This window comes from Triticum dicoccoides, chromosome 1A (genome assembly GCF_002162155.2).
Source record: "Triticum dicoccoides isolate Atlit2015 ecotype Zavitan chromosome 1A, WEW_v2.0, whole genome shotgun sequence".
In the NCBI taxonomy this organism is placed as follows: Eukaryota; Viridiplantae; Streptophyta; class Magnoliopsida; order Poales; family Poaceae; genus Triticum; species Triticum dicoccoides.
Window position 1 is genome coordinate 89,370,808 of NC_041380.1, and position 8,064 is coordinate 89,378,871.

Genomic DNA, 8,064 nt, shown 5'->3' on the forward strand with positions numbered 1-8,064 from the left:
GCCTCGCCGTCGACCCCGCCGCCCCGCCGCGCCGCCTCGCCACCGACCCCGCCATCCCGCCGCCCGAGGTAGCCGCCGTCGCCGGCGGTTTTCCTCAGAAAACCGCCTGTTTTTTTTAAACCGCGGTTCTTTTTTAGATCCGTTTTTTAGAACGGTTTTTTCGGTTTAGTTATTTAGCGAGCGTTCGCTCGTTCGTTCGTTTTAACGAACGTGTTTGTCGTTTAGATCCAGATAATGAACATTCGTTCGTTAACCTGTTCGTCATTTTTCTTTTTCTTGGATTTTCCGCTATTATTTCTGATCGCGATTTCTGATCCGATTTTCGTTTAATATAACTTTTCGCTCGTTTATCGGAATCAGGCGATTCAAGCGCCTGGAGTTTCGTCTCGAAACCCTCTTTCCGTTTAACCAACTTAAACAAGTTTTTGTATCTGTAAAAATTGCCTTAGATCCAGAATAGTAAACGAAGCCTGTTTCTTTTGCTGTTTGTCTTTCGTTGCTTCGTTTGATTGGATTCTTTTTGCGAACCGGAGTTCTTAAGTTGAACCTTCTGGTTATATCTCTTATTTGAGTTTTACCTGTGCATCAGTTGAGTACTTATTGTGTGCTTGTTGTTTGTGATAGAGTACCCGGAGTGCGCCGCTTGTTACTTCGAATCGCTAGGTTTCCCGGATCATCACCAAGGCAAGTAACACTTTGATCATACCTCCTACTACCCAGTTTTATTGAATTAGATCAATCCTTACACATTGCATGATTAGGATCTAATTAAATTGTGGGTTTGGGAAGTCGTTGAGGTAGTACCTATTACCTGTTTATTATCAAACCTTTGGGAGTTACTTCTTTGTTGCTTATTATTGCTACGCTATGCTAGTAGACATGGATTGGGTGAGTGTATCCATGACAGATGTGAGCTTTGTTAATTAATGGTTTACTTAAGGTGGCAACCTAAACACACATCTGGGTGGATTGAGGCACCTGGGTATTCCAGGATTGCCTATTTTCTTTTGGACCGCCACCCAGGCTCAAAGGGATCATGAGATTATTCATGCTAGAAACTTCCGTGTGTAGCCACAAGCTATTATGGGCTCTAGCATAGTTGACTAATTCGTGCGAACTCTTACAGTGGTAGACTAGAAGATGTAGGGGATGTAGGTGGTACGGTCTACCCATCGTAAGGTGCTAGTGCTTCTGAAAGACTATGTCTCGGTCATCCGTTTCTCAAACACCATGTAGTGCGAGAAATCCAACGGAGGAGATCGAGTCTTGTGGGGAAAAGTGCGCAAACCTCTACAGAGTGTATAAACTAATCATGGTTAGCCGTGTCCCCGGTTATGGACATCTTGAGTATCTAGTACCTGGATTATCATGTGAATCTCAGCATGTTACTCTCAAAATTAATTTTGCTAGGTTTGTTTAATGATGATGTTTAATTGGGATTGAGAATGCTGTCAACCATTCTCAATGTTTAACAACCACCATGATAGTTAAATAAATTTATTCCTTTGCAGTAGGGAAAATTTGGCTTTACGCAAAACTGTAACCATAGAGCTTTCCACCAGCCAAATATGCATATAGAATAGTTGTTTCATTCCATTACTCTCTATGTGTTACATTGCCAGCATATTCCATGTGCTAACCCGTTTTCGGGCTACAACGTTAATGTTGCAGACTTTTCAGACGACGATTAAGGAGTTTTAGCTCGTGGTTCTATACTCAGTGATGCCGTTGGAGTTAATGGACTCACTTATCTTCTAAGCCTTCCGCTGTTATCGTTATTAGATGGCCTTAAGCCATATTTATCGTAATAAGTTCTCTTTTGAGACACTCGATGTAATAAGTGTGTGATTGCTACTCTGCTATAAATCCTTCAAGTACTGTGTGGTGTCAGCATTACTGATCCAGGGATGACACCGGAGCACAGAGATTGGACCATTTGAGGTCTGGTCGCTACAAGATGGTATCAGAGCACACGCTGACTGTAGGACACGACCACTAAGCTAAAGACCTAGATCACTACTCACTCTCTTCTGTTTCTGACTCCTCATCTTTTCTACTCTTTTAGGATGGCGGATGCAAGGAACAAGTTCACGCAACCAGATGAAGATACACCCTTTGGACGTCACTTGAAGGAAGTCACTAGATATCTGAACATAGGAGTACCAAGCTTCACCGGAACCTACAATGCCACTTTACTAAAGAAGAGCGCTGGATGATTCAAGTTCAAGTTCCAGGAAGGACGTTCATGCCAGTCACTGAGCCCATAGAGTTTTCTTTTGATGCACCAACTTGGAGTCTAGGAAAGAGCATGGCAGCTCACATCGCCATGGGACGCATTGGAGAAGTCTACCGAAATGATCTCAAGGATACTATCTACCAGATTTGTGGGCGCCGAGATGAGCACTGGGAGATGATCAACACTAGAAAGGATAGATCAATTGCAACTTTTATCCAAGAGTTAAACCAGCACATTCGACATCAGGAGAACCAGATGTGCGCCGACATGATAGACCTGAAGAAGGCAAAGACAAGAAACAAGGAACTGGAGGAAGAACTCAAGGCTACACGTGAAGATTATGAAGAAGAAATTGAAGTATTAGTGGATAAGAACGCCGACCTAACAATGAAGATTGGAATATTTATGGGCGGCCCTACACCAGTAGAAGAAGATGAAGAACCCAAGGAGATTCACCCGGAAGACTACATCATCATCGACGACACCGACTCGGATCCCGACGATAGCGATGATGACTATGTCGATGAAGCCGGAGCAGATATCATGGAGTCTGCAACCGAAGAATATTTCTAGTAGACCACCTCATCAGTAGTAGTAGTCCACCATGTAAATATTATAGTCCGAGCACTTTCGCGATAGTTAGATCGATTGTATGCCCTTGTTTGATTGAATGAATGAAGTGAATTGTTTGCTTTTGCCTCATGTGCATATGGGTAGTGTTTTATCTTTAGACCCCCTCTATTCTTAAATCTCATCATTTCTAAACCCTCAGATGCCTCCGAGACGTGACCCCGGATTTATCTTTCCATCAGAGCTTACCCAGTTGATCCAGCATCAGAACACATTGATGTAGTTGCTAGTCCAGAATCAGAATAAGGGAACAACAACAACAACCCACCACCACCACCACCTGTTGATCACTTAGCCCGTTTTCTTAGGCTGAATCCGCCGGTGTTTTCCAGTAGCACCGAGCCGATAGTAGCAGATGATTGGCTCCGCAAGATAGCTAGAGAGTTGACCACAACAGGATGCACGGATGCGGAGAAGGTGAAGTTTGCCGCACATCAGCTTGAAGGACCTGCAGCATCATGGTGGGAGAACTTCACAGCCACTTTCCCTGTCGATACTATCACATGGGACCAGATTCAGCAGGCTTTTTGAACTGCCCATGTTTCAGCAGGAGCTATGGCCATGAAGAAGCGAGAGTTCCGCAACTTGCGCCAAGGAGGACGGATAGTTGGCCAGTATGTGGAGGACTTTAGTAAGCTAGCACGTTATGCCCCAGATGACGTTGCTACAGACGCAGCTAAGCAGGAGAAATTTCTGGAAGGACTGAATGATGAGTTGAGCATGCAGTTGATGGTAGCAACCTTCAACAACTACCAGGAGTTGGTAGATCGTGATCTCATGATTGAAGGGAAGCAACAGCAAATTGAGAATTGCAAGAGGAAGTATGCACAAGGAAAGTACAATTCAGGAGCTCAGTAGAAGCCACAATTTACCCCTAGGCCGGGAGGACATTTTCAGCATACCCATGGAGGAGGAAGCTCACACAATCACAATGGCCCCAAGAATAGTAATGGGAATGGAGGAAGCAACGGCCAGAACCGCACCAACCCATCAACCCCAGCCAAGAAAGACCTGAGCCAACTCACTTGCTTTAAGTGCTAGAAGACCGGACATTATGCCAATGAATGTCCTGAATCACAGAATGGAAATGGCAATGGAAGCTCTGGGAAGAAGCCGAACCCTTTCAACAGGGGACAGGTGAACCACGTTAACGTGGAGGAGGTTGAAGAGCAGCCGGATGCAGTAATCGATAAGTTTTTGGTTAAGTCATTTACTGCACTCATTCTTTTCGATACTGGTGCATCACATTCATACATATCAAGGGGATTTGTGGATAAGTATAAACTGCCAACCCATGCCCTTAGGTCACCCATGTTAGTAACCTCGCCTGGAGCAGAATATATGGCTAGTCTATGGTGTGATCGGTTACCATTAAGGATTGGTAACTACGTTTTTCCCTCAGACCTAATAGTATTGGAATCCCAAGGATTGGATGTGATATTAGGCATGGATTGGTTGTCAAAGTATGAAGGGAATATTGAATGTGCTAGTAAGTCAATTTTTCTTACCACCCCAGAAGGGAGAAGGATCAAGTATGTATCCCGACATGTGCCAAAGAGGACTCAAATAAATTGTTTAACCGGAGTTGTGCAGGAGGAAGTACCAGTAGTGAAGGATTTCCCCGAAGTATTTCCAGAAGAGTTGCCAGGCATGCCACCGGATAGAGATATTGAGTTTTTGATTGAGCTTTTGCTTGGCACAGGACCAATATCAAAGAGACCATATAGGATGCCTGCAAAGGATTTGGTGGAAATTAAGAAGAAAATTAAGGAGTTACTAGATAAAGGATATATTCGCCCAAGTTCTTCACCTTGGGGATCGCCAATACTTCTAGTAGAAAAGAAGGATGGATCATTAAGGATGGTTGTCGATTATCGAGGATTGAATGAAATAACCATCAAGAACAAGTACCCACTACCGATGATCAATGATCTGTTTGATCGATTGCAAGGAGCTAAGGTATTTTCCAAGATCGATCTGTGATCAGGATACCACCAGTTGAAGATTCGGGAACATGATATACCCAAGATGGCTTTTACCACCAGGTATGGGCTGTACGAGTATACCGTTATGTCATTTGGTCTGACTAACGCACCTGCATATTTTATGAACATGATGAACAAAGTGTTTATGGAGTTCTTGGATAAGTTCGTCGTAGTGTTCATTGATGATATCCTGGTTTACTCAAGGAATGAAGAGGAGCATAAGGAACATTTGTGTTTGGTTCTTGGAAAGCTCAGAGAACATCAATTATATGCCAAGTTTAGCAAATGTGAGTTTTGGTTGAAGGAAGTTGGATTTCTCGGACACGTTATATCCGGAGAAGGTATAGCAGTAGATCCCACTAAAGTTGATACCGTGACCAAGTGGGAAGCACCAACCACCGTGGGAGAGGTCCAGAGTTTTCTTGGACTCGCAGGATACTACCGGAGGTTTATTGAGAATTTCTCAAAGATTGCGAAGCCTATGACGGAGTTGTTGAAGAAGGATACCAAGTTCATATGGACGGAGGAATGTGAGGCTAGTTTTCAGGAGTTGAAGAAACGTTTGGTTACCTCACCAGTGTTGATCTTGCCAGACCAGACCAAGGATTATGAGGTGTATTGCGACGCTTCACATCGAGGACTTGGAGCAGTACTTATGCAGGAAGGGAGAGTTGTTTCATATGCCTCACGACAGCTTAAGCCTCATGAGTTGAATTATGCTATGCATGATTTGGAGTTAGCAGCCGTAGTGCATGCACTGAAGACTTGGAGACATTTTCTGATTGGAAACCATTGCGAAGTGTATACGGATCATAAGAGTCTGAAGTATATTTTCACACAGAAGGAGTTGAATCTCAGACAAAGGAGATGGTTGGAGCTCATCAAGGATTATGATATGAGATTGCAATATCACCCTAGAAAGGCTAACGTAGTAGCTGACGCGTTGAGCCGTAAGAGCCACGTCAACACCTTAATGACGGGAGATTTACCAAGGGAGTTAGCCGAAAATCTTCGAGAGCTATGTTTGGAAATAGTCCCGAGAGGCTATGTAGCAGCATTGGAGATTCAGTCTACATTGATGGATAAAATCGGAGAAGCCCAAAGGACTGACAAGGAGATTGCTTCTATTAAGGAGAAAATTAGCAGAGGAAAAGCTAAGGGATTTCGTGAGGATTAGCATGATACCATATGGTTTGAAGACCGTGTTTATGTGCCAAATGATTCAGAGATCAGGAAGTTAATTTTACAAGAGGCCCATGATTCACCATATTTGATTCACCCAGGAAATACCAAGATGTATTTGGATTTGAAGGATATTTTCTGGTGGACCGGAATGAAGAAGGATATTGTGGAGTACGTAGCAGTTTGTGATGTATGTCAGAGAGTGAAGGCCGAGCATCAGAAGCCAGCAGGATTGCTACAACCATTGTCGATACCCGAATGGAAGTGGGATAAGCTAGGCATGGATTTTATTACAGGATTGCCCAGAACATGTTCAGGCTATGACTCGATATGGGTTGTAGTCGATCGTTTAACAAAGGTAGCTCATTTCATTCCAGTGAAGACTACCTATACCAGTGCAAAGTTGGCAAAGATATACATGACCAGGATCGTATGTCTGCATGGAGTTCCAAGGAGCATTGTATCAGATAGAGGAACCCAGTTTACTTCAAAGTTCTGGAATCAGTTGCATGAGACTTTGGGAACCAGACTAGAGTTTAGCACAACTTTCCACCTGCAGACAGATGGACAGACTAAGAGAGTCAACCAGATCTTGGAGGATATGCTAAGAGCTTGTGCGCTAGATTACGGATCTAGTTGGGATGAGAATTTGCCGTATGCAGAATTCTCTTACAACAACAACTATCAATCTAGTTTGAAGATGGCCCCTTTTGAAGCCTTGTACGGAAGAAGGTGCAGGACCCCACTGTCCTGGGATGAAGTTGGAGATCGCCAGTTGTTTGGACCGGATCTGATAAAGGAATCTGAACAGAAAGTGAAATTAATTCGCGACAGGCTAAAGGTAGCTCAATCCAGGCAGAAGAGTTATGCAGATTCTAAACGCAAGGAGACAGTTTACGAAGTTGGAGACCGAGTTTATCTTCGAGTATCACCACTTCGAGGAGTTAAGCGCTTTGGAGTTAAGGGAAAACTAGCGCCACGTTTTGTAGGCCCATACAAAGTTTTGGAATGTATGGGAGAAGTAGCCTACAAGTTGGAATTACCCGAAGGATTGTCAGGAGTTCACGACGTGTTTCATGTATCCCAGTTAAAGAAGTGCCACGCAAAGATGGCTGACATACCGCTGACAGATACGGTACCACTGGAAGCAATTTAGTTGGACAGTGATTTGACCTATGAGGAGAAACCAGTTAAGATTCTAGAGTATGCCAGTCGAGTCACCCGCAGCAAGGTTATCAAGTTTTGCAAGGTTCAGTGGAGCCACCACACGGAGGATGAAACCAACTGGGAACGAGAGGAAGAATTGCTGAAAGACCACCGTCACCTATTTTCTAGCCAACCCGAATCTCGAGGGCGAGATTCATCTTAAGGGGGTAGGTTTGTAACATCCCAAATTTTCAATTTGGAATGTTATACACTAGATCATCATTGCATATCATATTTATTGCATTTTGGCTGATCCTAGAAATTTTTTGCAACTCAAGGACCCTTGGAGAGAGTTGGGGATTTCGTTATTTTCATATTTGAGTTGTCTCAAATTTTGAAAATAGGATCTTTTGATTTTATTTATTTCATCTTCAATTATTTCTATTACAAAAATATGAGAGAGGGAATAAAATGAATTTCCAAAAATAAAGAAATATTGAGGATTTAATAAAAAAATCAAAATAAGATTTTATTTGGTTTTATTTGCTATTTTATTTGACTTTAGGAAAAATGTGCGTTTTTCAAAATTGCATTTAGGCCCCAAATAAATGTTCACTTCGTCCGGCTTGATTTTAGAAGTCGGGGAAAATTTATTTCGGGATTTTTGGAGTCCGTTTAGTATTTCTTTCGTTAGTTTTTCTGCGCAGAATTAATTTAAAAAAAATCCGAACCGACTCCGGGCCGTACCCGAGCGGGACTCCGCCCGGGGGGCCTTTATAAGCCGCCCGCCCGAGCCGCCGAAGCCCACCAGCGCCTCAGCCCCGCAACCCGCCCGCGTGCCCCAAACCCTAGCGCCGCCCCCGCCCGTGCCGCTGCCGCCTCGCC